The sequence below is a fragment of the Chlorocebus sabaeus genome, chromosome 7 (assembly GCF_047675955.1).
Source record: "Chlorocebus sabaeus isolate Y175 chromosome 7, mChlSab1.0.hap1, whole genome shotgun sequence".
Taxonomy (NCBI): Eukaryota; Metazoa; Chordata; class Mammalia; order Primates; family Cercopithecidae; genus Chlorocebus; species Chlorocebus sabaeus.
Genome location: NC_132910.1, coordinates 50,739,998 through 50,767,207, shown reverse-complemented (window position 1 = coordinate 50,767,207; position 27,210 = coordinate 50,739,998). Strand labels below are relative to the sequence as shown.

The 27,210-nt window shown below is 38.4% G+C and overlaps 2 pseudogenes; both read left to right on the top strand.

Annotated features, from left to right (window-relative positions):
* Window positions 1–3,799: 3,799 nt before the first annotated feature.
* The window catches only part of LOC103236014 (alcohol dehydrogenase 1C-like), a 94,837-nt pseudogene continuing 71,426 nt past the window's right edge, over window positions 3,800–27,210 (top strand).
* On the top strand, window positions 5,556–6,329 carry LOC119621287 (cytochrome b-c1 complex subunit 6, mitochondrial pseudogene; annotated as a pseudogene).

The window sequence follows — 27,210 nt, the reverse complement described above, 5'->3', positions numbered from 1 at the left end:
GAGCGGCTTGTTTGAAGATAGATGATAAGCCTGTAAAAATTGACAAGTAGGATGGATCAGTCATGAAAAACTCTTCGGGTGATTCTGCCAAAAAGGAAAGACCCTACAGGAATGGATCCTGACGATATTTGGCAACTGTCCTCCATCTTAAAAGGTTTGATGACAAATACACCTTGAAGCTGACCTTCATCAGTGGGAGAACAAAGCAGCAGCGGGAAGCCAAGTTCACCAAGTCCATGGCTAAGTTTTTTGACCACAATGGGATCCACTGGTCGTGGATGCATATAAGCCTGAAATATCCAGGCTCCATGACAGTCATGACAGTCTCGCCATAGAAAGAAAAACATAATAGCAAATTCTAAAAGTAGCCCTCTTTCTGCTGAATCTTGCTGAATTACTGACTTCAGGGGTGGGGGAGATAAAAAGAACTTAAAATGGGTAAAGTAAGAAATGTTAAAAAGTCTCTGTTTTGCCCTGAAATTTTAGTCTATTCTGGATAAATAGGATTTTCTAACATAGATGTGAGAAGTTGTAGCTCTAATGTCAGGCCGTAGTCTCCTTGGTCTGCTGATTGCATTATTTTAATTTGCTTTTCTGGGAAAGCAGTTTTGCTAAAAGCAGTACAGATTTTTTCCTTTGTACCTAGCAATACATTATATAGTATAGCTTTGGGCCAATTAGCATTTTAAGACTCAATTTTTTTAAATTATTAATCTGTTGTTGACTCTGTGAATTCCTATTTCAACAAGTGTTTCCTTGAAAAATTCAGAATACAACTTCTTGAGTATGACAGCTTTCCTTCACACACTATTTTTGAGGGTGTGTATATATCTGATTTGGTGAGAATTTAAAAAACACAGCTTTTGCCTGTAATCCCAGCACTTTGGGAGGCTGAGGCGGGCGGATCATGAGGTCAGGAGATCAAGACCATCCTGGCTAACATGATGAAACCCCATCTCTACTAAAAAACACAAAAACTCAGCCAGGCATGGTGGCAGGCACCTGTAGTCCCAGCTACTCAGGAGGCTGAGGCAGAAGAATGGCCTGAACCCAGGAGGCGGAGCTTGCAGTGAGCCGAGATCCCACCACAGTACTCCAACCTGGGTTACAGAGTGAGACTCCGTCTCGAAACAAAAACAAAAACAAAAAACAAAAAAAAAGCAAAAAAAAAAAAAAAACAAAACACATGGCTTTTAAATTTGTTTGAAACAGACCTTTTGCCTGTTACATTTTGCGCTCTTAACCAATTAAAGAAGCCAATGGCATTTTAGTTTTATATTGTGTTTTCTACTAGTATATCCCTGTTGATTTGTTTGTGCCTTTTATTAACTGCCATTTAAAATTTTTTTCAATAAAAGGATGGAAGATGTGAAAAAAAAAACTCAGAAAAGTTAAAAACGGACAACCAAAAATCCACTAAGACTTTTTTTATATATAATCAACCAGCAAATAGAATACACTTGTTGTGACAGAAAGGTATAAATATAAATTATTAAATTTTAAAAAAGTGATCAAAGAATACATACAATATAATTCCAGTAAAAGACAGAAAAAAATTTCAAAGGGATATGTATCAAGACTTCAAAATCAATTAGCATTAGATATTTTCTATGTGTTAATTTGCAATTTCTACTTCTATTTTTTTTAAAGTATGCATTCTTGTATATTATTTAAGATGTAACTAATTCAGTATCAATTACTTCACAGATTATTCTAAATTGTTTAATTCAAGAAAGGAAGGTAGAGGAGGGTTTCAGCCTGGATAACCTTGAGGATAAACTCAATCTTTCGTATTTGGGAATAGTAGGATTAGCAAAACCCTTGAAAACATTTTGAAAGCACAATTTCAGGAAACTGGGATTTTAAAATTCATCTGAGACTCACTATCTTTTCTGAATCTAAACATCTTCTCTTTACTCTGTAGATGGTGGTGTAGGATCTGTAGCACAGATGACCAAGTGGTTAGTGGTACCACGGTGACCCCACTCCCTGTGATTTTAAGCCATGAGGCAGCTGGCATAGTGGAGAGCGCTGGAGAAGGGGTGACTACAGTCAAACCAGGTACAGGATTCACACTCAGGGAACATGGTTGGTTCACCATCCTAAGATTTCCCAGCCTGGATGAGGAAACAGAGGAAATGAGAGATGAAAGGGCTTGCACAAGGTCACCACGGAGCCAGGACTTCAGGTGTTTTCCTCTTTCCCTCTCGGCCTGCCTGACTCAAGCATGTATGCATTCAGTCACTCATGTATTCTACCCTTCAACCATTATGTACTGAGTATCTACTAGACGCCAGGCACCAGGTTAGTGTCTAGAGATACGTGAGGATCAAAAGAGACACACTGCCTACCACTGTGGCATTCATAATCTAGTAACTTCCGTATTAGTGTTGGTGAACATGGTCTTCTGTCAGGGCCGAGACAACTAGAAATGGGAGGAGAGAAAAAGCATAAGTATGGACATTGTTCTGTGCAGAGTTCACAAAATGGAGGCTACATGGCTAGAGCCAAATGAACATGAACTTTTCTTAGGTGACCTATGCAGCCCCTTCACCAATTTCCTCTTCCAACATGGTCTCTCTTCCTGAGCATAGAATCAATGAAACAGACTAGGTGAAAGGAAATGAAAGAGACATAGAAGGAACCATCCCGCCATCAACAATATCTACCTTATTACCTTTAGCCATGCTTAAATGCCACTGGTTATGGATTGCTAATTATACAGGGGGAATAACTAGGACGTTTCTATACCATCATTTTCACATGAATTTTACATATAAAATGTTATGGGCCAACCGTTTTTCTTGGTCTTGTGGAATAGGTAGTGTAGGTGATTAAAAATAAAAATTATGTTTAATTTTTAAATATCACTTTTGCCGCTAGATTGGACCTGCCACCTTACCAAATACTTATTTGAACTGTGAACAGAAAAATAAAATGAACTGTTTAATTTGAGTTTCAGCTCTTACTAATTTCTTTAGTCAGAAATGAATAACAAAATGACACCCTTACTTTTCACCCCTTCTCCCTCCACCACAATAGGAACAGTAAATAATTCACAAATTATCACCAGCTAAAAACATTTCAAAGTCAGTTCTTATCCTAAAAGTCCCTAACTTATTGTAGAGGGTTGAAATTTCCAGAGGAATTTCTGAAATTATTCTTTGTCCCATTTTTGTTAGTTTTCCCCAAAAAAGAACTAAGATCATTTTAAAAGCATTCATTTCATAATAAAGATAAACCTAGTCACTTTGAAAAGAATTAGTTCAAAATTCTCATTTTTATTGTAAATCAAACTATAATAAAAAACAGATCTTACCAACATCTAGTGGCACTATTATACCCTACTTTCAACTAAAATTTATATTTATACTTACGGTAAGATTTAAATAGTTAAGGATTAAATTAAATGTCTGTAAAGCCTCCAGGAGAAATTGATACACTGCATACAAGTTAACACAGTGAAAGCAATTTGTCCAATCCATGTTGTTTCCCATATTTGCATCTCCTCTTTAGGAATCTTCAGGCGCTTATAAACCCAAACATATAAACAAGGCTGTGGCAGGCAATGACAAATGACATAGTTGTGATTGGACTGTAGTTTTTGGAGACTTTTAAAGACACATGCTTCTAATTTTTTTTTTTTTTTCTTTTTTTTTGAGACGGAGTCTGACTGTGTCGCCCAGGCTGGAGTGCAGTGGCGCGATCTCGGCTCACTGCAAGCTCCGCCTCCCGGGTTCACGCCATTCTCCTGCCTCACCCTCCCGAGTAGCCGGGACTACAGGCGCCCATCACCACGCCCGGCTAATTTGTTTGTATTTTTAGTAGAGACGGGGTTTGCTGGTCTCGATTTCCTGACCTGGTGATCTGCCCACCTTGGCCTCCCAAAGTGCTGGGATTACAGGCGTGAGCCACTGCGCCTGGCCAGCTTCTAATGTTTTAAAGACGTGTGAGCTTTAAGTTTTTGTTCTATTAATACCTGGATAGAAATTGTAAAAGAATTTGTTTTATCCCTCTCCAGGTGATAAAGTCATCCCACTTCTTATTCCTCAGTGTGGAAAATGCAGACTCTAAAAATCTGGAAAGCAACTACTGCTTGAAAAATGAGTAGGTTTCTGATGCTCTCTTTGCTCAGATACTGAGTGTGCACAATAGTTATGCTCCTGTCTCATTCCTTTGTGTGTCTCTATATTGCATTGTCCAGTGTGAGCAATCCTCGGCGGACCCTGCAGGATGGCACTAGGAGGTTCACCTGCAGGGTGAAGTCCATCCACCACTTTGTTGGCATTAGTAGCTTCTCTCAGTACACGGTGGTGGATGAGAATGCAGTGGCCAAAATTGATGCAGCCTCGCCCCTGGAGAAAGTCTGCCTCATTGGCTGTGGATTTTCAACTGGTTATGGGTCTGCAGTCAAAGTTGCCAAGGTAAGAATGACAATGGATGATAAAAACCAGTTACACGCAGACTGTCAGGAATGAAAAGGGAAGCAATTTCTCACAAGATTTGAAGATTATTTTTGTAGATTTGAAGTGTTGATTAAGAGTAGAAAAATGGGGCCGGGCGCGGTGGCTCATGCCTGTAATCCTAGCACTTTGGGAGGCCGAAACAGGTGGATCACGAGGTCAGGAGATCGAGACCATCCTGGCTAACATGGCGAAACCCCATCTCTACTAAAAATACAAAAAAAAAAATTAGCCGGGCGTGGTGGCGGGCGCCTGTAGTCCCAGCTACTCGGGGAGGCTGAGGCAGGAGAATGGCGTGAACCCGGGAGGTGGAGCTTGTAGTGAGCGGAGATCGCACCACTGCACTCCAGCCTGGGTGACAGAGCAAGACTCCGCCTCAAAAAAAAAAAAAAAAAAAAAAAAAAAAGAAGAGTAGAAAAATTGCCCAGAAAGAATTGAGAGCACAGGCTAGAAATTTCACATGTTTATCACAGATAAAAAGCTGTTAAGAAAATGTAAAGATTTCATTTTCAATAAGTATTCTGTATTTGCTCTTTAAGAGGTCCAGTTCTTTCAACAATTAGAGAGCACCTACACATGCCTCAGGCACCCTAGGTTCTGCTAGGTTCTGAGACAGCAAAAGTAAATGAAATGAAGCGTTTGCCCTTGAGGAGCATCTAGTCTGCGGATCCTCTACTCCCAGAATTAGGATCAACAGTAGACTCCAAAACCTTACCTGATGCGCTTCCAAACCAAGGCTCACCCACTCTGAGGATTCTTAGACGGAAAGTAATGAAGCTTCAGTGATGCGTAATTCACTCATCATAGAATTTCACTGCTAAACTAACTCTCCTACCATGAACATATACCACACATATACTTCAGAAGTGTTCATTTTCAAGCTGAAATTCTTTAAAGGCTCCTCATCTGAGTAGGCTGAAAATCAAGTAGTATCTTTATTTTATGAAACTGAGGTCTAGATATATAAAGATATTTGCCCCAAATCTCACTGCTGGTTAAATGAGAGCTGAGACTAGAACATCATCTTTCTCAAATCTCCTGCTGAATCTTAAATCACAATACATAATTATTAGCACTTTTAAATCACAGTCACAAGCTTTGTATTTTTGTAAATAAGATAGAAAGTGGTGTTGTACCCCATAGTATTGAATAACACTTGGTCAATGAATGAGTGAATAGACACCCTTAAGGGAATATAAGGCTGAGATTATTTGGGACGGTAAAGCATGTTACCCACAATGAAGGCTGACTATGGGAGAACAGGTTAATCAATGGCCCTTAGCCAACTTAAACAATTTAGAGCTTCTTGATCCTAAAGTGGATTAGGTGCCGCTGTTGCTGCTTTTGTTGAATCTAGAACCGTAGCCAGACATGGGACTGGAGGACGAGCGAAAGATGCTAACCGAGTCCAGAGATCCTGAGGAGGAGGAAGAGGAAGAGGAGGAATTAGTGGATCCCCTAACAACAGTGAGAGAGCAATGCTAGCAGTTGGAGAAATGTGTAAAGGCCTAGGAGCGGCTAGAGCTCTGTGATGAGCGTGTATCCTCTCGATCACATACAGAAGAGGATTGCACGGAGGAGCTCTTAGACTTCTTGCATGCAAGGGACCATTGCGTGGCCCACAAACTCTTTAACAACTTGAAATAAATGTGTGGACTTATTCACCCCAGCCTTCATCTTCTGGGCATCAGAATATTTCCTTATGGTTTTGGATATGCCATTTGTTTCTTATTTGTATAACTGTAAGTTCACATGAGCCTCATGGATTTTGGCTTAGGCTGGTAGCTTCTATGTAATTCGCAGTGATTCCATCTTAATAAAAGTTCTGTGATCTGCAAAAAAAATAAAAATAAAAAAATAAAAAAACAATTTAGAGCATATCTTTCCCAAATTTCTGTGACTTTAGCAGTTAGTCCTTTGTTCAATTGCCTCATCCGTCTTAGCAGTTGGTCTAAGTGAGCCTATGCAAGAACAGAAGATGAGAATACTCATAACAATAGGTTGTATTCATTATTAAAATACAGACAAAAGTTTCATTGTGTGTTGTTCACTAGTGTATTTTTAAAGCAGGGATATACTCTTCACGACTATCGAATGTTAATGAACCAACAAGTTAATTATTGAGGGTTTAATGGAAATTTTTCTGTCTCCTGGAGTAGCCTTTTCCACTTATTTTATTGTCCAAATATTGCCTTTGTGTATGTATGAGATACTGAAGCCGGCTATCAAGGGATTTCAGCAATCGGGAGTCCCTTCAAGACTGTAATCACTGCCATCTGGATCTCAAAGATCATCCAGGCCCCTGGTTCCCAGCTGAGTTCCACCTGCAGAGATTCTCATTTAATTGGCATGGACTGTGGCCTGGATAGTGGGAGGGTCTTAAATCTCCCCAGATGAATCCAATATACAGCAGTTTAAGAACCACTGACAAGCTCAACCCCCTGAATTTAAACATGAATCAACTGAAGCCAAAAGAGGTTTTGATAACAGGTTGGACAGAAGAGTCTGAGCAGCATTTGATAAACACTAGGTATGGCATTTTATAAAGCTTAGGCACTTTCTAACAATCATTACTTAATCCATTTTTGCGTTTTCCAAAAGCACAGGTCACCCCAGGCTCTACCTGTGCTGTGTTTGGCCTGGGAGGGGTCGGCCTATCTGTTGTTATGGGCTGTAAATCAGCTGGAGTGGCCAGGATCGTTGCAATGGACATCAACAAGGACAAATTTGCAAAGGCAAAGAGTTGGGTGCCACTGAATGCATCAACCCTCAAGACTACAAGAAACCCATCCAAGTAGTGCTAAAGGAAATGACTGATGGAGGTGTGGATTTTTCGTTTGAAGTCATCGGTCGGCTTGACACCATGGTATGTACCATGACATGCCCTGAGATTTTTGCCTCTGCAACCTGGAGGATGTTTTTAGGCAACAGAATATACATATTATATATAAAGGATATTTTAAATGATGAATGGAAATTTCCCATCATCTGTTTGTTAACTGGCTTATTTAATTTATTGTTATGAAAAATCTACCATTGAATCAGCTACACAAACTTGTCTCAAGTCGTATTTCCTCTTGAGGAAAGAAAAGGGGCTTGTTTTTCTTAACTGTATCATTACAAATTTACTTTATTAATTTTCAGTTGAAACTTCAAACTCAAGTAACTATAAATAATAAGAATTATGCTCTCGAATTGGCTAGTTTTATTTTTCTCCCACAATTTTAAGAAAAACAGTTTAACAATTTTGTATATGTTCTTGATTAATTCCAAACTTTTTATACATATTATTCTTTGGCCAAAAGAAATGAACAATTTTAGACCAACTATTATTTTATTGACAGGAAATGTGCTCTAAGGAAAGTGACTGCTTTAATATATCACTTTATTTTACCACAGAGACAGGACAGTGCCTGGCACGTAGATGGCACCCAATACTAGTTGGACTGAATATTTAAAAAATCAACAGATTTTTACTACCCCCAAACTTAAGAGCTACATATCTCATACCATTGTTTATAGATTACATAAGACCATACATGTGACATACTTAGCACAGTGCCACCTGTCATATGGTAAGCTTCCAATAAATGTCAGCTGCCTTTTTGTGTGTGTGTGTGTGTGTGTGTGTGTGTGTCAGGGTCTCACTCTGCCATCCAGGCTGAAGTGCAGTGACATGATTATAGCTCACTGCAGCCTCTACCTCCTGGGCCCAAGTAATTCTCCTACCTCAGCCTCCAGAAATGCAGAGATTAGAGGCATGAGCAAGCACACCTAACCTCAGTTGGCATTATTGATATCAAATATTATTTCCAATCTTGCAGTGCTTATATCATCTTTGGCTTATACATGATTTACTTTCAAATAATTACAAATATCAATCGCAATGGGAAACACATCTCTAGTTATGTTTCACCTACCCAGAATTCTCTAGAATCCTACTAAAAAAGTCTCCAGAGACCAACAGGTTTCCATTGCTGAGGTTTTCTAAGAGGTCCAGCAGTGTGGGTAACAGGGAGCAGAACCCCAGAGAGCAAAGCTTTTGGCAGCCTTGACCTGGGACAGATGCCACAGAGTAATAAAGTGTCAAGAGAATTCAATTTTTCCAGGGCTATGGCTTTTCTCTTTATGCTCTTTTTTTATATTTCTGTACATTTTCTCATGTGCAACTGGAGTGTACCTTATCTCAAGATACCAAATATATGACAGTCACATGTTCTGAGGATGTCTGGTCTTCCAAAGGTCAGAATCCAAAATCAAAGAACTAATCATTATGTATCTTGGGAGGATTCTAAACCATTTTGTTGCTACAGAACATGTTCAAAATCCTGACTAGAGAATTCTTTCTAGACTGTCTTTTGAGGTTCCTGAATAATCAGTGCATTTCAATGTAACACCGATATACATTTGGGGAGATAAAAACAATATTTAAAACATGTCCATTTCATATATGGACAGAATAGGAGTCCATTTAAAATGGAGGCCATCAAGTGGACAAGAGACTAATTTTGGTGATATAATCATTTCACTTGTTCACCGTTAAAATATCTGCTTTAAAGTACTGAGTTCAAAATAACTACTTAATAAATGAATGAAAAATGAATTAACTCACTCACAGATTGCCTAAGAATTTTGTGATGATAAAATTGTATGCTTATATAAGGAATCAGACTTTATATATGTTTGTAATGATGTTTTCCTCTTCATTTCTTTATTGGGAAGAATTAAGTGCACACTAAGTTATTCATCCATTCTTTCATTCAAAAACCACTTTCTGGGCATTTCCTAAATCCACAGCACTATTCTATGCAAAAAAAAAAAAAAAAAAAAAAAGAGTGGGGGGATGAGGGAGCAAAGGACATGATCTCTTCCCTCTACACAGTCACAATCCAGCTAAGCCTATTACATGATATTGTGCATTATGAGTAGGAACTATGTGACTCCACGTTAAGGATGCTAAATATTCACTTTATTCCAGATGGCTTCCCTGTTATGTTGTCATGAGGCATGTGGCACAAATGTCATTTTAGGGGTACCTCCTGATTCCCAAAACCTCTCAATGAACCCTATGCTGCTACTGACTGGATGCACCTGGAAGGGAGCTATTTTTGGTGGTATGTAGTTAGGTTTCAGAGCCAAATTCTCATTAACCTTAAAATTTCTCCCTTTTTACAAGTGACAAGGCAAGGTTTTTAAAAGCACTGTGATCAAAAATAAATTAAAATTTCTATACTATTTATAGGCTGCAAATCTACTAGATGTAGAACTAATGCAGACCGAAGGTCCCAAAATAGACTTTTCTAATGTCACCGCTAACCAGGACTTTTCTTTCATCTCCATCTGTTTTCGAACCTGTGACTCTGTAAGGCATAGAAATTTCTAGTAGGACATAGAAATCTATAACAATATTTCATATCTACACCCAAATTAGGACAACTGATAAATTTGCTCCTTAACTTTGGGCATAAGCATCTGTACTACAACATCTCTTCGAGAAAGATAGTGAGTAAGACCACTTGTTATCTACAAATTTTTTTCTAGGTCAAAGCACTGTAAAAGATATTGAAGTTACTCTATCTCTTATTAACCTCAGTTATAGCAGTCTGGAATGCACTTTTTCTAAACTTTCATTTATTTGGAAAATCTTCTCTTCAATTCTCCTATTTACCGCTGGTTGAATCTAACAATGATATTGTCTTCTTTTCAGGCTTTAAGAGTAAAGAATCTGTCCCCAGACTTGTGGCTGACTTTATGGCTAAGAAGTTTTCATTGGATGCACTAACAACCAATGTTTTACCTTTTGAAAAAATAAAGGAAGGATTTGACCTGCTTCACTCTGGGAAAAGGTAGATTTAAAGTTGGTTTTTGTTTTGCTTTGTATTCTACAGTAGTGGGTTGTCTAGCAGAGAATGAAAAAGTGGAAAGATGAGAAAAAATTAGAGTGCCTTCGTTTTTCCATTACCTGTTCAGTCTTTGCATGCAGCACATGTAAGATCTTACTGTGAGAAGCTGAAAATAGTTGCTTTGCATTTCCTATTTTGCTGAAGTGAAATTATGTTGATTACAGCAAGTCTGAATGATCAGAGTCACTCAGCCTTCTTTAAAAGAGAACACTCACCTTTGACTAAATAAATGAATAGATAAAGTCTATTTAAACAACCATAATTATAACATGGAGTCACTGAAGCCTGTGCCTGTCGCCTAAATACTGCTGACACTTAATGGTTGTAAATTTAAATTATTTTCAGGACATCCTCAACATTTTCATTATGGGAATAGGTGAAACTTACTAGTTTTTTTTTTTCTTTGCAGTTTATAAATTTTTTTTATCAATAAAAGTTATTGTAAAAGAGAAGGGTACTAAACCCTATTTTATTTATTTTATTTATTTATTTATTTTTATTTATTTTATATGGAGTTTTTTATTTATTTATTTTTATATGGAGTCTCGCTCTGTTACCCAGGCTGGAGTGCAGTGGCGGGATTTTGGCTCACTGCAAGCTCCGCCTCCTGGGTTCACGCCATTCTCTTGCCTCAGCCTCCCAAGTATCTGGGACTACAGGCGCCCGCCAATTCGCCCAGCTACTTTTTGGATTTTTAGTAGAGACAGGGTTTCACCATGTTAGCCAGGATGGTCTCGATTTGCTGACCTCGTGATCTGCCCGCCTCAGCCTCCCAAAGTGCTGGGATTACAGGTGTGAGCCACCGCGCCCAGCTGACTAAACCCTATTTTAAATGTCTGCCTTACATTTTCACTAACGCTTAGAAAAATAAGACAATTATATTTCCTACCGCTAACATTTCACACTTACAACCAGCTAATAAAATGAATTTTGTCACCTGCATTTATATGAGGCACAACTGGAAACAGACAGTTATATCTAACCTCTGCCTTCTAGCTCCAGAGTCTGAGATTTTTCTGCTATCCCACTCTTATGTTCATGAGGCTTTCAAGTTTAAGTAGCATTTCTTAGGCACTCACAAATCTGCTATACTAGATACTTTATCCAACAAATAGTCTTGATGAGGGAAAGAAACTAGCACCCTCAGAGCACCAGCTGTTTGACTAAGTGTCTTACCTGCATTATCGCATGTGATTACCAGACAATGTTCAGTGTCAGTCTCAATCTCATTATCTTTGAGAGGAGAAAACTGAGACTTGGAGAAGATATGACTTTGCCAAAATCATCAGGTGGTGGTAGAAAGGGGAGCCACAATTCAAAGGTAGATCTTGTTGTTAGCAAATCTATTCACTTTCTATTAAACCACACTGCCCCTCAAGAGTGCATGGATATATAAACATACACATATATGGAAAACAACAGTCATCAAAGGTTAGTTATCATTGTCATCGTTATTATCAATGACATCATCATCATGATCATCATCATAGGATTGAAAAGATGATGGCAAATACAGAGATGACCACAACCAAAGGACAGCGCTGAGCAACAAAAGAAGTCATTAAGCATGCCTAAATTCACTTTATGAGAATGTCATATAGTCATATGCATATTTAAATAAAATGAATTCTATCAATAAGCAAAGATTTAAAATTGTAATGATCAATATTGTTAAAAGTAAGGTGACATGGGCACTTTCACATACTTTCAATCGTAATGGATACATTCTTTTGGGAAAGCAATTTGGTAATTTGCATTAGAAGCCTTAAAAAAGAAAACTAGATCCTTTGTCCCAGTGAGTCCCTTTCTAGAAACATATTCTATAGAAATAATCAACTATTCAAACATACATATAGGTTTAAGTCTGTTTACTTGTTATCTGTAATGTCAAAAATTAGAAACATTCTAAAACTCCAACATTAAGAACATGATTTAATAAATTCCAACCATTAGAAATGAAAGAAATGACTTCACTGGGAAATCCTTATGATGTAATTTTAGGCTCATAAAATAACGAATGTAAATATTATACAAAATGGTCACAAATTTTCAACAAGAACAGAAAAAATGTACATATTTCCAGAAAAAAAGTTGGTAGAAATTCAATAAAACATTGACACTGATTATTTCTAGGCTGTGGGATTATAGATTCCTTTTCCTTTCTTCTTTCTGCTGTCCTGTATTCTCCAAATTATGTGCATGTATTTTTCTTTTATATGTATATACATATACACGTACATAATTTTTAAAGAGTCACAAAGACTATCTTTTTCCAATCATCAGAAGTTGGTTTAGAGATAGGACATTAATTCTAGTGTAAATGAGGTGGGTGGATCACCTGAGGTCAGGAGTTCAAGACCAGCCTGGCCAACATGGTCAAACCCTGTCTCTACTAAAAATAAAAAAATTAGCCAGGCATGGTAGCATATGCCTATAATCTCAGCTACTCAGGAGGCTGAGGTAGGAGAATCCCTTGAACCTGGGAGGTAGAGGTTGCAGTGAACTGAGATCCTGCCATTGTACTCCAGCCTGGGCTGTAAGAGTGAAATTCCATCTCAAAAAAAAAAAAGAAGTGTCAAAATTAATACAAATCAACTTTATTCTCTCTTTCTAAGAATCCTTAAACATCTCTGTATCAAAGGTCTATCAAACCTTGAGCTCTATACTAACAACCAGAGCAAGTTACAAATCCTGCTAAGTGTCAGTTTATATAATCTCTAAGATGGAAATAATATGAAAACCTACCTCCTAGTGTCATTGTTTAGGTTGAAGTTTCAGTAAGAAAATGCATGAAGAATGTGACAAATAGAACTTATTGCAAGTTATTATCTATTGTTTTTGTTTTGTTTTGTTTTGTTTTTTGAGACACAGTTTTGCTCTTGTTGACCAGGCTGGAGTGACTTCCAGCAAATTTTGACTCTGGAATCAAGAATTTCTCTATTTGCCGATCCCCTCTCCATAATGGAACTTTGTGAATGTACATAGTTTGTACTCATTTTAGCCAGCAGGGAGGCAGGGATAACCATTACATCCAAAATGAATACCTAAAGGAAAAAATGACAATATTTAACCTGAAAGTTCCATTCTGTTCATTGGTACCCAATGCAAATATTTATGTCTACATTTAAAGGATGAGGAGGAGTTTGACAGAAGCAAAACTGGAGGAGGGCATCCAAGACCAAGGGTTCAGCAGGAAAGAGCAGAGCATATTTAGGAAATTCTAAGTATTTAGTATTAGTGGCCCATAAATTTCATAATGGGAAAGGTCTGTGGCCAAGTAACAGCGATTCCTGGATTCCTTACAAAAAGATCATGTGCACCACTTTAGGTCCACCAGGACACAAGCCACTATGTGGTTACACTTTTATATTTTGATTTTGACTTGCCTTCTTCCCCACCAATGTCAATGTAACTAGGAACCAGTACATGGTGCAGAAGCCTCCCACGTGCCACTCCCACCCCATGGAGGACTGTGCCATTCTATGACAACACTGGCAGTGCCCACCTAATGCCCCCCACTCCACCTGCTCCCCTAGCCTGGGAGGAAGGAGGGTGGGAGCTAGATGTCAGCCTCTGTTCCACTGGCAGGATTTGATGACCACTGCTGTGACACGGACATGTAGAACCCCATTTTCTTTTTCTGGATCTCACACCATCAGCATCAGTGTAAAGGCCACAGAGTACGCAGCAACAGGTAGTGTCCCATGAGGTTATCTTAGGGAGATTAAGAAAACTGTCTTGACCCTGAGTATCTCCTTCAGCATTCTTGACAAAACAATCACATGTTCTCTACGTTTAAAAGACCCTTCCAAGTTGGCAAAACTCTTTCATTAACCTCATCCCAGCTTGACTAAGTATTGTTAGGAAATTTCAGAGACATGGCATCAAGATGGTAAGTGTGTGGGATACAAGGGATAGGGAGGAGGCTAGTTCCAAAGTGTTTGCCTGACAACTTGGTGTGGATGGTCGGTCCCTTCACCAACTTGCGATCTAAAGACATTGTCAGGTATTTGTGGTAAAGAGGGTTGTCTTAGTCCATTTTGTGCTACTATAACAGAATACCTGAGACTGAGTAGTTTACAATGAAGAGATTTATTGGCTAACAGTTCTGGAGGCTGCGGATTTCAATATCGATGTGTCAACATCTGTTCAAAGGTTTCTTGTTATATCATTATATGGTAGAAGGTATGAGAGTGAGAGAGAGCAAGAGGAGGCTGAACTCACATTTTTGCAATGTGATTAATCCTAGCCGTGATGGTATAGCCTACTGGCCTACTTACTTCTTAAGGGGTTCCACCTCTTTTTTTTTTTTTTTTTTTTTGAGATGGAGTGTTACTCTGTTGCCCAGGCTGGAGTGCATTGGCGCGATCTCGGCTCACTGCAAGCTCCACCTCCTGGGTTCATGCCATTCTCCTGCCTTAGCCTCCTGAGTAGCTGGGACTACAGGTGCCTGCAACCATGCCCAGCTAATTTTTTTAAATTTTTTATTTTTTATTTTTTATTTTTTGTATTTTTAGTAGAGATGGGGTTTTACCATGTTAGCCAGGATGATCTCGATCTGACCTCATGATCTACCTGCCTCAGCCTCCCAAAGTGCTGGGATTACAGGTGTGAGCCACTCTGCGCCCGGCCTCCACCTCTTAATACTCTGACATTGGCAACTAAACTTCAACATGAGTCTTGGAGGAGATAGCAATGGTTAAATTTGGAAATGGACTTGATGAGTTTGAAGGCCTTCTAGGATTTTCTAATATAGTTGTTTATACAAAGTCTGGAGCTAAACATGGGAGGTACATTTGTTGTAAGACCAACCTTTAGTGATCTTTGTGGGACAGGGATCTCTAACTGCAATTAATAGCGGAGTCCTTACAGTCTCTTTGTTCCCCTTTCATAACTGCAAAAACTGTTGGTTAAATCCTCTACTTAAAACTCTTTAATGTGAATATCAGAAGTAGAAACAAAAGCAATTTTAGCTTTTAGCCAGTATATAGGACTTTTAAAATTATGTTATACCATGTCTCAATTCTTATATCATAATCTTTCATAAATTATGCTAGACCCTGTTTCTATTCTATAACATTTTCTATTTGAAATTGAATTTTTCATTTTTAAATAATTTTAGCCAGTAGCTTATATTGTCAGTATCTTCCATGCCTTCCTGCAAGTCAAATCTTATCCCAAGTGACAGTCCCAGCTCTACTCACCCATCTTCATCAAATCATGGTGAAGTTTCCCCAAATTCTCTCTCCTTCCTGAAGCCTTTCTGTGAAGAGATCCCTTTCTAAACATCTCCCTTGATTACACATAAAAGTTTACTCTGAATTTTTTTTAATGTACTTGAAAAAATAAACACAGTTGAAGGGGGTTAATTATATAAAGCATTTCTTCACACATATGTTAGTTTTCTGTTTCTGAGTAACAAGTACCACACAATTATTGGCTTGAATGAACACCATTTATTCTCTCATGGCTTCTGCAGGTGAAAAATCTGGAAACAGCTGAACTAGTTGCTCCAACTAGAGTCTCAACAGTATTAGCTGGCCTGTGTTCCTTTCTGGAGCTTGGGGCCCTCTTTCTGGCTCACATTGCTGTTGCCAGAATTCAGTTCCCAGTGGCTGTGGGACTGAGTCTTCTGGTTTCTTACTGGCTGTCGACCAGGGAACAATCTCAGCATGGCTCTCTCTGCATACCCTCTCATGCTCCCAAACTCCTGACTCTGAAACCCCTCAAGTCTAACACAACAGAGTCTCCTATAATGTCAGATGATCACACACATGACTATTCCATCAGCACTTGCTCTGTAACACAACCTAATCCAGGGAGTGGATGTCCCATCATAGTCAAAATTTCCATCCTCATGTAAGCATAAGGGATCATACAAGACATGTATACCAGGGAGGTGGAATCTTGGGAGTCGGCTTAGAATTCTGTCTACCATCATGTTTCAATAAGTTTGGCCTGCTATACCAAACATAACAGACTGGATGGCTTAAACAACAAACATTTATTTCTCACCATTATGGGGAGTACAAGACCAAGGGGCCAATAGAACTGGTGCCTGGTGAAGGGCAACTTCCTGGCCTGTAGACATACACCTTCCCTCTGTATCTTCACATGACTGAGAGAATGATCACCTTGTGTCTCTTCTTATAATGGCACTAACCCCATTCCTGAGGATGGAATCACCTCCCAAAGCCCCACCTCCAGATACCATCACATTGGGGATTAGACTTCAACATGTGAATTTTGGTGGAACACAAACCTTCAGTCTATACCACACAACATGACAGTAGAATTCATGAGGATGCTCTCAATGTCAAATTCCTGTAAATTATTAAAGAATGTAATTGACATTCTTGAAGAAATTATTAAAGAAATTTGATTGTCCTGCCTCTATTAAAGACTTTCAAGAATATTATGTAAATGAATTTGTATTATGGAGCAAATAAATCAAATCAAATCAAAACAAAGTAGGAGGTTGCCTTCAATAATTTCATGAATATATTTAAAATCAAATTCTTAGCATGGAGAAAAATTTCAAATTCTAGTATAAAGAAATAAACCAAAAAAGAAAGAGACAAGGAAAAATATTTTCAACATATATGATTGACAAAAAAAAAAGATATTTCTAATATCCAAGTGCATTTTATTTAAAAATAGACAACCCAGTAGGAAAATGGACAATGATGAAATTTCATAGGAGAGGAAATTAAAATGACCAACAAGCATATTAAATGGTATCGAGCCTTGGTAGTTGTCAAAAAATACAAACTAAAGCAAAATGAGATATCACACATTAGCTTTTGGTATGGGTAGAAATATGCATTGTCATAGGTATCTGACAAGCAATTTGTGATATTTACTAAAATTTACAACGTGCTTGTCCCCAGCAATACTATATTGGAATAGAATCCATATAAATAAAAATATCTGTGCATAAGGACATAAAGACAAGACTATCTACTGCAGCCTTATTTGTAGAAGAAACAAAAATTTTTAAACTGAGTGATGGACAGAATAAGGAATGATAACTCCCAATTTTGAATGGTAAGTGGATCTTTCTTTAAAAACAGGGAGCTGGGTGTGGTGGCTCATGCCTGTAATCCCATCACTTTGGGAGGCCACGGTGTGAGGATCACCTGAGCTCAGGAGTTCAAGACCAGCCTGGGCAACATGACAAAAAGTCGTCTCTACACAATTAGCCAGGCATAGTGGCATGTGACTGTAGTCTCAGCTATTTGGGAAGCTGAGTTAGGAGAATCACTGGATCCCAGGAAGCAGAGGTTGCAGGGAGCCATGACCATGCACTGCACTCTAGCTTGGGCAACAGAGAAAGACCCTGTCTTAAAAAAAAAATTATATCTTAAAATCTGGCAGTATTAAAATTATAAATCACTATAAAAAGCAAGGTACAGAATAATTTGTATTGTATGATCCAATTTTTGTGAAAGACAAAACAAATTTTACGCCTGTTCCTCTACCATGCCTCCCCAAGTCCTTCATTCCAAATAGTACCTCAAAGCAACAACTGATCCCTGTGATAGGACACTTCCCAGCCAGGCTGATAGGTAGACTTGGCTGCCTGTGTGTCTTTTCTTCAGAGACTGTGAGCTTCCTTTTATGAATAATAATTGTAGCTAATATTTAGGAGGGTGCTCCGACCTGCTAAACTCTGTGATCAGTACTTTAAATTGATTATTTCATTTATTCACTAAACAGTCCTTTAAAATGGTGCTGTTATTCCTCTTCATCTTACAGATAAGGAAACTAAGGCAAAACAAACAAACAACAACAACAACAAAAAACAATGAAATAATAAGTGCAAGCGCACAGAGCTAGTAAGGAATAGGATCTTCCAGGTCCCAAAAGCCATGCCATCACCACTGCCCCATACTGCCTCTGGCACCGGTAGAGGTCATGTCTTACTCATCTCTGTTGCTCCACTGGACCCAGCTTAGTGCCTGACCTAGGGAGATGCTCAGTCAATGCTGATTAATTTTAGGTAGAACAGCAATGTCAGGCACAGTGAGCACCTTTGCTGTGATTGATTGGGTGTCTGATTCTCTGCTATGAAGAGAAGGGGAGTGCTGGATCAAATACATCCCTCTGGTGCCTAGCTCTCTGCTTTATTTGTCCTGCTTTCTTGCTCCTCCTTCTTCTTAACTGCACCACTTGGGTTCAGAGCTGGAGCTTAGTCCAGTCAAAGGAAAAACAGAACTCTGAATGGCCTGAGTAAGCCTGAAGGACACATACGAAGTCTAGCAAGTAAAAAAAGAGAGATTAAAATTTATATATTGGGAAATATTTAATCTAATCAAGACGTTATCTGAAATTGGTATTTTGCAAACAATGTCCAGATTTCAAATGCTGATTCAGTGCCCATTCATTCTGAAAATGGTGTTAATTGAATAATACATGATGTATGTGGTTTAAAGACTCCAGATAACATGTGTAGAATTAAGTAATATTTCTGCTTTGCTGACTAAGGCAAATAATTCATTGAAATCTCCTGTAATGCAGAGAGGAAAGAAATCACATATGTGCAGCAGGAAAAGTACATGCAAGAGTTTCCTGTGGAATAAGATTCTCTATACGTGTAACAGATAAAGTAATACAGAGTTAAAGAATGGCATAATATTTTTATTTAAGTAAGAAATAACATATATTATGTTGACTTATTTTGGAAAAACAGTTTGCCTAAATGTCTCACAATGTATGGCTTCTTATCTTTCTTCTGTGTCTATAAAAATAATTTTATTGCGGGTTTATGCCAAATTAAATATAACTGTTCTGGTAAATCTAAGATTATAAAAGTCTCTAATCATGAATTTATCTTTATATGAAGACGTCAAAATTTACAAGAACTATACTTTGAAGTCTTATACACCTGAAAGTTCAAACTGACCAATGGTTTTATATAAGGACTTAGAATCAGAGGGCTTTGAATCATTTCTGCAAAATTTCATGTAAAATTACTAAAGCACAGCAAATCAAAGCATTAGAAAGGTCATAATTAAGCAAGCCAAATAAGTACAAAAAGTTTTATTACACATATTTTAACATAGTTAATAAAATTTCCACAGATCTTTTATATATATATATATGTGTATATATATATATATATGTGTGTGTATATATATATATATATATATGTATGTATTCTCATTCTTAAAAGTCATCATGGTTCTTATCACAAGTGATAGTAATACAATTTTGAAAACTGATTAGCACTAAAAACATATATTATGCTTCAATTTCATGTAGACACATACTTATAAAATACATATAGATACACACGTACATAGAGATTATACACATTCAATTCATAAAGTATGCTTTACTAAACTCCAAGAGCTTTGAAGATCTTTCTAGTACATTTGTTGTACTGAAAGTTGATCACATAGCAATAACCATTCAAGTCAGAGTTCCTGTGGTTTTTAAGCAGACACAAAGGCACAGCAAGGTAGTTAGAAACAGCTAACAAGTGACCAGTTTTCAATTGTCTTATTCCAACTCTATTCAAATATTCATTGCTGATTACCATTCATAGTTGACTAGTGAATTCCAAATGAAGTAGAAAAATAACCGGCAGAAAGAAAAATTAAATACACCAAAGTCTGGATGAAAAAAGTATCAATAAAGAACTAAAAAGGGAAAAGCTTAAATGTTGATGAGGAGAACAGAAGAATAAATAGGTGCTAAATCCTCCCCACCTATAAACTACATCAGACAGTAGTCATCTCTGTTTAACCCTTTCATAACTGCGTGCCTTCACAAGGCCTCTACTCCTTCAAAAGTTAATAATAACTCATAGAGTTACTATGAGGATTAAATGATTGAATAGAATAAAGCATAAGGTGCTTGGCATATTGTAAGAGATAAATAAATGTTAGCTAATTAGCATTGTCAGTATTATTATTTAACTTTTCAATACAGTGTTTAAACAGATCCTGGGATAAAGAAAATAATAGAACTTTGGATCCAGGTAATGCTGAATTCTATCTCAGATCTGTGAATTATCAGCCATGTGATCACAGGAGAATTGCTCATTCATTCTAAGTCTCAGTCTTTTCATCTATAAAATAAGACATGATTGTTTTTATTATTTCCAATGTATATGATAGGAAGAACACTGCTCTATTATAAAAATGACTTCTAAAAAAATGCATTTCAATTGAATATTTCTTAGCATATTTTAGTGTATGTCAATTTCACTATTGAAATATTTTGACTGGCAGTACTTTCCAACAGTGAAACAGAAATTGATATGAATGAACAACAATTTAATTCAGCACTGAAATCAAGACTAAAAATATCTTAGTGAATTTGATTCCTAAGAATAACTATTAAGATGCTGATGTAAAGATTCAAAACCAGCCAGGCGCAGTGGGTCATGTCCATAATCCCAGCACTTTGGGAGGCCGAGGAGGGTGGATCACCTGAGGTCAGGAGTTCAAGACTAGCCTGGCCAACATGGTGAAACCTCGTCTCTACTAAAATTGCAAAAATTAGCTAGGCATGGTGGCATGTCCCTGTAATCCCAGCTACTCAGGAGAGAAGAGAAAGAGAAGGAAAAAAAGAAGAAAGCTTCACTCTTCAATTTTGACTTCTGCATTTCTTGACTCAAATCTAACCTAGAAAAGAGTCTGCATATAAAAGAGACAACAAAACAAGATGTGCATGCTAAGTTCCAAATGAGTTACATAAACAAGAAGCACCACATTAGTAATGTGGAGAGAGAGCTAAAGGACAGTGGAGCAGATACATAAAGAGTGGAGAAGAAGCACTCCCACTAAGTCAGGAGAGAGAAGAGAATCAGGGAAACAGGAAGATACAGGGAATGATAAACACGGATTCTCTATTTGTTTTCTAGTGCTACTGTAACAAATTACCATAGACTGAGTGACTTAAAGCAACAGAAATGTATTCTTTGACGGTTCTGAAGGCTAGAAACCCAAAGTGAAGGAGTCAGCAGATGTTTCAATGAAGGGCTGGAGGTGTCCAGTAGAATGACAGCATGGAGGTGAGAGGGAGGTGAGGAAAAGGAGGCCATAAGTATAAAGGGTCTTTTCTTAAACTGTGTCTTTTCTTAAACAATATGACCCTGGTTTATTGCTGGCTTTGCAGTCACAGCCAGACACCTCCTGAATCACTGTTGAAACTTCCAGAAGCTACAAAGTCCCAATTACAAAATCAAAATATATATTGGCACTTGATGACTTAAATTATAAAGTCAAATTCAAATTACTCCCATTTGTAAGTCAATTTATAAGTTAGTCAAATTACAAAATCCCAATTCAGGATAATTACAATTTCTCAAGGCCCACCAAGGGAAGCTCAAATTTGGCCTAGAAGTGGTATTACTACTTCTAGTACACTAGAAGTAGCATTTGGCTTAGAGCTCTCAACCCTCAATTCAGAGAGCGTATAAATATCCCTCTTGACTCTCCCAATGGTATTGGAAAGATGTGGGGCAATGGAGAGTTTGTTGTTGGTTTCTATATTTTCCTTTTTAATAAGAGAGAGATGAATATGTTAAAAAGCTGACAAATCAACGGTGGCTGGCAAGATGCCTGAATAGGAACAGATCTGGTCTACTACTCCCAGCAAGATCAACGCAGAACGTGAGTGATTTCTGCATTTTAAACTGAGGTACTAAGTTCATCTCATTGGGGCTGGTTAGACAGTGGGTGCAGCACATGGAGGGTGAGCCAAAGCAGAGTGGGGCGTTGCCTCACCTGGGAAGTGCAAGAAGTCAGGGAACTCCCTCCCTTACCCAAGGGAAGCCATGAAGGACTGTGCCCTGAGGGACAGGTGCACTCTGGCCCAGATATTATTCTTTTCCCACAGTCTTCACAACCTGCAGACCAGGAGATTCCCTCAGGTGCCTACGCCACCAGGGCCTGGGGTTTCAAGCACAAAACTGGGCGACCATTTGGCCAGACACCAAGCTAGCTGCAGAAGTTCTTTTTCATACCCAGGTGGCACCTGGAATGCCAGCGAGACAGAAACCATTCACTCACCTGAAAAGAGAACTTAAGCCAGGGAGCCAAGTGGTCTATCTCAGTGGATCCCACCCCGATGAAGCCCAGTAAGCTGAGATCCATGGGCTTGAAATTCTCACAGCCAGCCCAGCAGTCTGAAGTCAACCAGTGACACTCGACATTGATAGAGGGGGGAGCATCCACCATTACTGAGGCTTAAGTAGACAATTTTCCCCTCACAGTGTAAACAAAGCTGCCAGGAAGTTTGGACTGGGCAGAGCCCACCACAGCTCAGCAAAGCCACTGTAGCCAGATTGCCTCTCTAGATTTCTCCTCTCTGGGCAGAGCATCTCTGAAAGAAAGGCAGAAGCCCCAGTCAGGGGCTTACAGATAAAACTCCCATTTCCCTGGGACAGAGCACCTGGGGGAAGGGGTGGCTATGGGTACACCTTCAGCAGACTTAAATATTCCTGCCTGACAACTCTGAAGAGAGCAGCAGATCTCCCAGCACACCACTCGAGCTCTGCTAAGGGACAGACTGCCTCTTCAAGAGGGTACCTGAACCCTGTGCCTCCTGACTGAGAGACACCTCCCTGTAGGGGCCAACAGACACCTCATACAGGAGAGCTCTGGCTTGCATCTGGCAGGTGCCTCTCTGGGACAAAACTTCCAGAGGAAGGAACACACAGCAATCTTGCTGTTCTGCAGCCTCCACTGCTGATACCCAGGCAAAACAGGGTCTGGAGTGGACTTCCAGCAAACTCCAGCAGACCTGTACCAGAGGGCCCTACTGTAAGAAGGAAAACTAACAAACAGAAAGAAATAGCATCAACAATAAAAAAAAGGCATCCACACAGAAACCCCATCTGAAGGTCACCAACATCAAAGACCAAAGGTAGATAAATCCACGAAGATGAGGAAAAACCAGTGCAAAAAGACTGAAAATTCCAAAAATCAGAAAACCTCTTCTCCTTCAAAGGATCAAAACTCCTTGACAGCAAGGGAACAAAACCAGACAGAGAATAAGTTTGATAAATTGACAGAAGGAGGCTTCAGAAGGTGGGTAATAACAAACTCCTCTAAGCTAAAGGAGCACAATCTAACCCAATGCAAGGAAGTTAAGAACCTTGAAAAAAAGTTAGAGAACTGCTAACTGGAATAACCAGTTTAGAGAAGAACATAAATGACCTGATGGAGCTGAAAAACATAGCATGAGAACTTTGTGAAGCATACACAAGTATCAATAGCTGAATAGATCAAGCAGAAGAAAGGATATCAGAGACTGAAGATCAACTTAATGAAATAAAGTGTGAAGACAACATTAGAGAAAAAAGAATGAAAAGGAACTAACAAAGCCTCCAAGAAATATGGAACTATATCAAAAGACCAAACTTACGTTTGATTGGTGTGCCTGAAAGTGGTGGAGAGAATGGAACCAAATTGGAAAACACTCTTCAGAATATTATCCAGTAGAACCTCTCCAACCTAGCAAGACAGGCCAACATTCAAATTCAGGAAATACAGAGAACACCACTAAGATATTCCTCGAGAAGAGAAACACTAAGACACACAATTGTCGTATTCACCAAGGTTGAAATGAAGGAAAAAATGTTAAGGGCAGCCAGAGAGAAAGGTCGGATTACCCACAAAGGGAAGTCCATCAGACTAACAGTGGATCTCTTGGCAGAAACCCTACAAGCCAGAAGAGAGCAAGGGGACAATATTCCACATTCTTAAAGAAAAGAATTTTCAACCCACAATTTCATATCCAACCAAATGAAGCTTCATAAGCAAAGAAGAAATAAAATGCTTTCCCAACAAGCAAATGCTGAGGGATTTTGTCACCATGAGACCTGCCTTATAAGAACTCCTGAAGGAAACACTAAATATGGAAAGGAAAAAAACGATACCAGCCACTGCAAAAACATACCAAATTGTAAAGATCATCGACACTATGAAGAAATTGCATCAATTAACAGGTGAAATAACCAGCTAGCATCATACTAACAGAATCAAATTCACACGTAACAATATTAACCTTAAATGTAAATGAGCTAAATGCCCCAATTAAAAGACACAGACTGGCAAATTGGTTACAGAGTCAAGACCCATCAGTTTGCTGTATTCAGGAGATCGATTTCATGTGCAAAGACACACATAGGCTCAAAATAAAGTGATGGAGAAATATTTACCAAGCAAATGGAAAGCAAAAAAAAATCAGGGGTTATAATCCCAGCCTCTGATGAAACAGACTTTAAACCAACAAAGATCAACAAAGACGAAGAAGGGCATTACATAATGATAAAGGGATCAATGTAACAAGAAGAGCTAACTATCCTAAATATATATGCACCCAATACAGAAGCACCCAAAATCATAAAGCAAGTTCTTAGAGACCTACAAAGAGACTTAGACTCACACAGAATAATAGTGGGAGACTTTAAAACCCCACTGTCAATATTACACAGATCAATGAGATAGAAGACTAACAACAATATTCAGGACTTGAACTCAACTCTAGAACCAGTGGACTTAAGAGACATCTACGGAACTCTCCACCCCAAATCAACAAAATATACATTCTTCTCAGCACTACATAGCACTTATTTTAAAATTGGAAGTAAAACACTCCTCAACAAATGCAAAGGAACAGAAATCGTAACAAACAGTCTCTCAGACCACAGTGCAATCAAATTAGAATTCACGATGAAGAAACTCACTCAAAACCGCACAACTACATGGAAACTGAAGAACCTGCTCCTGAATGAATACTGGGTAATAAAGAAATTAAGGCACAAATAAATAAGTTATTTGAAACCAATGAGAATGAATACACAACATACCAGAATCTCTGAGACACAGCTAAAGCAGTGGTTAGAGGGAAATTTATAGCACTAAATGCCCACAAGAGAAAGCAGAAATGATTGAAAATCGACACCCTAACATCACAATTAAAAGAAATAGAGATTGACTGGGCATGGTGGCTCATGCCTGTAATCCCAACACTTTGGGAGGCTGAGGCAGGTGAATCATGATGTCAGGAGATTGAGACAATCCTGGCTAACATGGAGAAACCCTGTCTTTCCAAAAAAAAAAAAAAATACAAAGAGTTATCCAGGCATGGTGGCACACACCCACAGTCCCAGTTACTCAGAAGGCTGAGGCAGGAGAATCACTTGAACTCAGGAGGTGGAGGTTGCAGTGAGCCAAGATCATACCAGCCTGGGCGACCCCATATCAAAAAAAAAAAAAAAATGAATAGAGAAGCAAGAGCAAACAAATTCACACACTAGCAGAAGACAAGAAATAACTAAGATCAGAGCAGAAATGAAGGAGAGAGAGACACAAAAAAAAACCCTTCAAAAAATCAATGAATCCAGGAGCTGTTTTTTTTTTTTTTTTTTAAAGATCAACAAAATAGACCACTAGCCAGACTAATAAAGAAGAAAAGGAGAAGAATCAAATAGACACAATAAAAAATGATAAAGGTAAAATCACCACTGAACCCCCAGAAATACAAACTACCATCAGAGAATACTATAAACATCTCCATACAAATAAACTAGAAAATCTAGAAGAAATTGATAAATTCCTGGATACATACACTCTCTGAAGACTAAACCAGGAAGAAGTTGAATCCCTGAATAGACCAATAACAACTTCAAAAATTGAGGCAGGAATTAATAGTCTACCAACCCAAAAAAAGCCCAGGACCAAAGGGATTCACAGCCTAATTCTACCAGAGGTACAAAGAGGAGCTGGTAACATTTCTTTTGAAACTATTCCAAACAATAGAAAAAGAGGAACTCCTCCCTAACTAATTTTATGAGGCCAGCATCTTCCTGATACTAAAACCTGGCAGACACAACAAAAAAAGAAAATATCAGGCCAATATCACTGATGAACATCGATGTGAAAATCCTCAATAAAATACTGGCAAACTGAATCCAGCAGCACATTGAAAAGCTTATCCACCATAATCAAGTCGGATTCATCCCTGGGATGCAAGACTGGTTCAACATATGCAAATCAATAAACAAACTCCATCACATAAACAGAAATAATGAAAAAAAAAAAACACATGATTATCTCAATAGATGAAGAAAAGGCCCTCAATAAAATTCAACAGTGCTTCATGGTAAAAACTCTCAATAAACTAGGTATTAATGGAATGTATTTCAAAATAATAAGAGCTTTTTTTGACAAACCCACAGCCCATAGCATACTGATGGGCAAAGGCTGGAAGCATTCCCTTTGAAAACCGACACAAGACAAGGATGCCCTCTCTCACCACTCCTAATCAACCTAGTATTGGAAGTTCTGGCCAGGGCAATCAGACAAGAGAAAGAAATAAAGGGTATTCACATAGGAAGAGAGGAAGTCAAACTGTCTCTGTTTGCAGATGACATGATTGTAAATTTAGAAAACCCCATCGTCTCAGCCCAAAATTTCCTTAAGTTGATTAGCAACTTCAGCAGTTTCTGGATACAAAATCAATGTGCAAAACTCACAAGCATTCCTATATGCTGATAACAACTGGAGAGCCAAATTATAAGTGAACTCCCATTCACAACTGCTACAAAGAGAATAAAATACCTAGGAGTACAACTTACATGGGGTGTGAAGGACCTCTTCAAGGAGAACTACAAACCACTGCTCAGGGAAATAAGAGGATACACAAACAAATCGAAAAACATTCCATGCTCATGGATAGAAAGAATCAATATCATGAAAATGGTCATGCTGTCCAAAGTAATATATAGATTCAATGTTATCCCCATCAAGCTACCATTGATTTTCTTCACAGAATTAGAAAAAACTGCTTTAAATTTTATATGGAACCAAAAGAGAGCCCATATA